This window comes from Manduca sexta, unplaced genomic scaffold (assembly GCF_014839805.1).
Source record: "Manduca sexta isolate Smith_Timp_Sample1 unplaced genomic scaffold, JHU_Msex_v1.0 HiC_scaffold_2129, whole genome shotgun sequence".
NCBI classification, from domain to species: Eukaryota; Metazoa; Arthropoda; class Insecta; order Lepidoptera; family Sphingidae; genus Manduca; species Manduca sexta.
The window spans coordinates 20073-27492 of NW_023593062.1; the positions used below are offsets into that span (position 1 = coordinate 20073).

At 33.5% G+C, this 7420-nt stretch overlaps 1 pseudogene; it reads right to left on the reverse strand.

Annotated features, from left to right (window-relative positions):
- Positions 1-438: 438 nt before the first annotated feature.
- On the reverse strand, positions 439-7415 carry LOC119191927 (annotated as a pseudogene).
- Positions 7416-7420: the final 5 nt, after the last annotated feature.

Here is a 7420-nt window from a genome sequence, read left to right on the forward strand (position 1 = left end):
TCTGCCTATGCCTTTGGGAATATAAGGGATGAGTGTGTATTTCACACAGTTGATGATTACAGTCTTGAAAAAGGAAAGGAATTAAAGATTATTTCAAAATTGATACAAATACAAATATTTAACTCATAAGTTAAATAGCAAATGACATAGGTGCCACAACACCACGTCAGATCATTTAAAGGTATTTAATTACATCACTGTGTTGTCACTGACATAAAAATTCTTGAGTTAAAGAGATTAAACACTGATAAGAAAGACTAATATTAAAATAATGTTACTAGCTTAAATCTGCGTAGTTATGGGAGTTAATTGGAACCTTACTTCTTTGGGCCTATTTGTGAAAAGTTTGCATTGAAAATAAAATTTTAAATTTCCTTCATCGCCTGTGCGGCCAATAACAATGGCTATTGTTATTTCTAAACCAAAAATAACCACAACTACAACCGAAATTATTTTATTAACACATAAACACTGTTATCTCGTATATCTGTATAATTGAGCTCCATTCCTTCCGTTCGCCGTCCACTCCCACTCGTCGAGGTCGCGGTCATCTTCTCTCGAATAGGATCTTCTAGAATATTCTCTCTCCGGCCACGAGTCCTCCCCACCTTCCTCCTCATCAATAATTTCCAAATCATCATGCATCCCCTCTTCCTCCATTTCTTCGCCATTTTCTTCTTCTTCCAAAATTTCTTCTAAAGCTTCTCTTCTATCTCTTTGCGCCTCAAACTCTACTTCAGATTCTGGAATTTCTTGCAACATTTCTCTATGGACCATCAGATGTTGCCTCTGTCTTATCTGTGGTGCCTCTTTCGGCACCATTTTAACTTCTTCTTCTGGTTCCTTTTCGTCGTTTTTAGCTTCATCAGGGGCATCAGTAGATTCAGTTTTTGTTGAGAAAGAGAATACTTTGTGAAGTGATTGGAGCGGTATAACTAAGGTCAGAGTAAGAATTATTGATGACAATAATATCATGAATATTTCTTGAACGTCGATCTGTGAACACAAAGGTTTTATAAGTTAAACAGTTTAATAATTTAAATTAAACTTCAACCTAAAAATATTATCCTCTATGAACATTGAAATAATCTGAGTATATCTATACTATACTATAAAGAGGAAAAATTTTAGGTATATAGGGGCTAATTTCTAAGTACTAAGCCGGTTTTAAAATTCTTTCACTTATAAAAAGTTGAATTACTCCTAAGTGTTATAAGCATTTTAACGACGGAAAATATTTATTCCGGAAAAATTACATCACTTGAGTGGAGCTGCGGGCCAAACTAGTAAATAATATAACTATGTTGTTAATAGCACTGTTTATGGAGTTACAACTGCAAAAACTCGCGATATAATATAAAAATTACCAATGACATCAGTGTGAATTCGCTGGACGTTTTCACTGTTGCCGCGTTAGTGATAAAACAATGAATTGGCAGAGGTAGAGGGCGTACGAAAGCCGGCTTATAAACACCAGTGGCCGGCAGCAGAGGAGACGAGACAAGAAGTCTGAAAGAAAAAAAAAACTTATTCTAATTATTCTTCTCCACACATCCCAATCCAACGCCAAGAAGCATAACTCATTGCATTAAATATGCATCGGAAACGGCCTTACTTCTTATGACTAACAAGTATGTTTGACCTAAAACAAGTATATAGAAAAGTCTAAATACGGTTTTAGTATGTGTAATTATTAAATAGAATAAACAATTTTAATTTTTATTATTCCCTTCATTGGATTGAGTCCTAGAAAAATCGCTTTAAATAAACCCCCTAAAAGTATTTTCCACCACGGCATTCGAACTTGGGGCCCCATTTTTTCTATTTAAAAAACACACATGATATTATAAGGGGCAATCCTATCGATCGATAATAAATTCCAGGCTCTAAGCTGATAGCAGAAAATCCTAACATTAGTTTTCCTGTCCCAAGATTCAAACCCAGGACTACAGAGGAGTGTTATAATGCACACATAATACAACTACGCTACCAAGGCGGGTTGCACAAATTGATCTAATCGTCTCTCCTGAGTCAGAAATAACCTCGCAATGTTTATGATTTTAGGAAATCTATTTGTATTACAAATACAGCCATATTTTTTGACATTCCCAACCAAATATTATTTTTAGGACAAAATATTAAAGCAATTCAGACTATTTAAAAACGTGATTACCATAATAAATAGCATAATAATAGGTTGAATGACACTAAAATGATATTTACATTCGTCCCCAAAAACTTAGTCATGCACGTTGATTAAAATAATAATGTATACCTACGGCGTATTTCTTCCTTTGGCCAATTAATTTTGCACATAAATATCGATATTAATTCATTTTTGTATAAGCACAAGGCAAAGTGACCCCGCTACACCTGATGGTAACTAGAGTGGGGTTCAATAGAATATCAACTGACGAGAGATGACTACCCCTCGACAGTTGACACAATTATGCCGGCCTGTTAGAACCTGATATATACAGGATGATCCCGGAACGCGACACACGTGGGCCAAAGGCGGGTTTTAATACCTTGTGTACCGTGGTGGCTATTCGGGCGGATATAAAATATATCCTACCATTCATAAAGGACAATGTATAGGCATTCTCCTCATCAAATATTAACAGAAATTATCTCTTTCACGGCAGAAGATATAGAAAAATGCGTTCTATAGTTAATTACCACAAGTTCCATTATTGACGGTGTAGATGAGCCAAGCAATAGACGTGGCCGCGGCTATAGGTGCCAAGGTCGCGTACTGTGCAGCAAAGGACGTGGTATAACGATACTGTATGGACCCTGAGTCCATTCCAGCCCACCACACCAAGCTCCAAAGGATTCCGCTTAAAATCCAGCCGAATGTAAGGAATAACTGGAAGAAAAATTAAACAACCACAATTAAACTTACATACGGCCGTTTTTAATATACGATCCCAATCTCAATGTTCAATCCGATTTCGAGAATCAACCAATGTAACTAACTCATTTGTAAGCATGTCAAAAATACTTTGTTCTGATTGGTCCATTTTTGAGATAGATTGAAAAAGCGATTGGAATCGTTTATTAAAATGGCAGATATAAATATTTTTCTACTAAACATTGTTGGTCTAATTATGTCATTGAAATAAAAAAAAATAAAAAGAAAAATAATTTAACATTACCTATATACCAATTTTGGAGTTGATGGCTAATTAAAATTTGTTTCCATACATTTGTTGATGTATCTTAAATAGCAATTTTAATAGGTCCTAGAGAAATTGGTAAAATTATGTATTTTTATTTTAGTGGTTTTTGAGGTCTGTACAAAATTACTGCAAATAAATACATTTTCTATAATCTATTTTCATAATTTATAGGTAGATGGAGTACTACGCATATATGAGCGCCATTGGTTATTCAGTAATACCTAACATTGGCTTTCAGCCCTACCTTTCTAACACAAGTTTGGTATAAAGTAGTAAAAGATTTCTTCAAAAATAAATAATATTACGAAGGTTCCCTAATACAATGTACAGTCATCCACATAAGTAGCTGAACAAATTCAAAATTTCAAAACCCTTTTACACGTTAACTTCAATCGAAATATTCTTTTCTCATTATCTAAAATAAAGTAAACCTTCTGAACTTTATTTTAATGATTAAAAAACTGTTGGTCATACGTCACAAAAGATTAAATTTGAAATTCTGAATTTATTCACCTTACTTTGTTACTAACTGTACATTCAAACTCACTCCATCTTCATAATATTAATATAGTTCTTGCTTGAAACTTGAAAATATCTCTTATTAGTAAGTTTTAAACTTTTAAATCCATAACTCCAGACTTTCAATATCACGTCTCAGTGGGTAAAGTTAACAAATTTTCGTGATATAAAGCGGTCACTTACTTTGCCGTGTTTTGCGGGCTTCGTCAGCGCTAACCCCAGGCTTATTCCCACTAAGTATGGAGTGGATCGGTGCAGGGTCGATGTGTAGCTCAGTCGGGCAGTTCTATACAGCTGGCTCACGCTAAAATATAGTAATTTTAACATTGTATTACTAAACGAAACCATATACTTATCATCTTGAAAATAACAATGTACAACAAGTTACTTGAACCCGTGTAACATATTGTTATTTTAAAAATGTATTTTACATCTAAAATGTAAAAAAGTGTGCCTTTCGAAGAAAATAAATATCAATAAAAAGTAATTATAAGTTTACACGCCTTAATGACACTTTTGTTTCAAGAGAATTCGTTGCAGCGGGGAGACCACACTTTCAGTCAGAAACACTTTCGCGTACAGCTAATATTCGTACTGAACTACAAATGACAAAAAATTAGAAAAGTTAACCTGGCATATTTGGTGAAAATATTAATTACTAATATTTTCTTTGATAATCTTTGCCACAAAGTTAACAAATTTGAAGATGAGTATGCAAAGTAATTTACTTCTTTATTCGATAAAAAGGTATTTTTCCAGCACAGAACGAACCACAAATCATTCTATATTAAACACACTGCAGTCTATTCCAAATATAACTTCCACTAATAAATTTCATGTCTTTCTAATTGTGATTTGAATCATCAATCAAAAACACGAGTAATCAGATTAAACCAATTTGACACATTTTTACTATTGGCCACAAAAGATTATATCATTCGTCCTTTATCAAAATATATTCTTCCAGCAGATTAGTATGGATAATCCCAAACAAGACACTATACAAAAAGCAAAATCAAAAATTAAATTCATAAGACAGACAAACGAAAACGACGTAAACTAATGACTGTAAAAAATGATCGAGACGGTATATTGTATTGTAGTATTTTCTATTAAGAAATCACTAGTATAATTATTATTTTAGAACTGATCGTTATTGTTCTAAAAGTATACAATAATGTATGAAACACGTGCAGTAAATGAATAGAATTTTATAGTCCCATAAATATAACATATGCGAAACACGTGAAAGCATACAATGCAAAAATATCATGCGATCCTGTCTTCCATAACCTGATCTATATTTAGAAATGTATTTTAATGCTAATGTTACGCTATAAATAATTGTTTTTATGGAATATAACGTCATGAATAACTTTTTCTAACTGCTTAGGACATATCACGTTTTAAAATGCTTGTAAACAAATCTATATTAATCTATTACCTTAAAGTTATGCATAAAACATAAGACTATAACCTTATAATATAAATATTGCCTAAACTTATTTCACACAAAGAATACAAATTGTATATCTATTTTTTACACATAAAATCTTCCTAATGTTTATCTACAAAAACTATAATATTAGTATATGCAACGTACTTATATATTTCTTTTATTAGTATTTGCTGATGGTAGGATATATTTTATATCCACCCAGATAGCGACCACCGTACACAAGGTGTTAAAACCCGTCATAGTGGCCCACGTACGTGTGTCGCGTTCCGGGATCACTGTGTTTATATTCGGTTCCAACAGGCCGGAATAATTATGTCGACTGCCGAGGGGTAATCATCTCTCGTCAGTCGACACTCTATTGGACCCCACTCCACTTACCATCAGGTGTATTGGAGACACTTTCCTGTGCCCTTATAGAACCAAAAAAAGTCTGCGGTCAAACTAAAAAGCGATTAACATTATTTTCGTTAATACCTATAATGTTATCTAAAAAATAGTTTAATTACTGAATGTCAAACAATAATATCGAAACATCTTTTATATATTACGCATATTGTGGTTACCTGTGGCCCGAGTTGCAATAAGTTTTATTTTCTGATTGTTATTATTATGTATAATATTATATTGGCAACCCTTAAGTAATAAAATAAAATACACGAAAAAGTTCCCCTTTTTAAGCATATTGCGCGCGCTGAGGAGTATATTTGGCGTGATTAAAATTCACAATAGAGAAGTGCAGAAAAATAACATGTATGTACATACAATATGTGTTACAATAGGGTACCGGACTCATTTTTGTTCTTTACCATTATCAAATATTTACGCTGTATAAATTATAACTCAAAAGGAATTATTAAAATCCGATAAAAAAACAACAAGTTAAAATTCTTTGAATGTCAGTGGAAGGGGTAATTAACAAGAAACAGAAAAGAAACGAAATACAGTTACTGCTAAATGAAGCGGAATAGTCACCACCTTATCTTATAATATTGCATTATATTCTTATATATATATGTATATTTATATGTATATGTTTATGTAATTATAATATGTATTTTATGTATTCTGATACTTATATTGTATTTATAGTTATTATAGGTATTTTGTATATTTTTTCTTCTTTCTCAGTGTCATATTGCCGTGATGCACCTACCATGATTATCTCTGCACCACCCTAAGGTTGGCTGGTAGAGAATGCCTATGGCATTAAGCCCGCCTGTATACATTTGTATATTAAGTGCAATAAATAAAATAAATAAATGAAATACCTACATTTGACGTCATAGGAAATTACGACGCATGCAAAAGAAAGAGATGAAGCGATATCCCCACAACGCGCCCACTTCTGCACGTTACAATATTTGAAATATGAATTACTAGCCCATTTTAACCAATTTTATGCAGTTTTCGCAGGAGTGCTTATTTTTCGTATTATTATCCATTAAATATAAAATAATGAACAAAATTAAACATAGGCCAGTTCCCTATTGTTTCGAATTTTGGCCACTGAACCACTAGTATTATTATACATACCTAACTCCATGGTAAGCTAGCAATGTAAGGCGATGGTCCCGCACCGTAGTATATCTGGAGTAGGCAGCGATCAGATGTAGTCCAGGTATGACCAGTTTGAAGAACCCTTCCTGCTGTGCTGCCCAGACTATCATACCTCCAAGAATGCTCAGCTGCATGTCCAAAGCGAGTTGATGAGTTTGGGGTGCGCACTAAAATGTAAATAAGATTTTTAATTATAAGAGATGTAAACCAAACTTTTCAAACGAGCCTTAATATGCCTTTTATATTTTTACAAACTAGTAGTTTTGAAAGTTTTGTGTTTTCCATTGAGAGACATACCTCTAGCATTATCATCCATTTAGTCTATTAGTTTTAGGCAATAACTCGTGAGGTTTTGATTCGATGTGCACTATTAGCTTTAAAATGTAACCCTGAGGCCTCAATGCAAAGCAATTACATTAAAACCGTTAATCCCCCGTCAGTTTTCAGCAATACTACAGTAAAAACATTACTCTCCTTTAACAAACAGGTAAATGCCATATCTCTCCTGCGACTTTTTGACTCCACCTTTAATAAATTTCTATTTAATAGCCAATTCTCACCATTTCCTCAAGCCCGAAGTAGTTCTGGACGTAGAGCATGTTCCACCACCATCCTTCCTGGCAGACCTCGGCATTCTTGGTGACCAGACTGCCCCACATCGGCCCTATGGATATGTTGTCCCAAATGTACGCGTAGAACAATA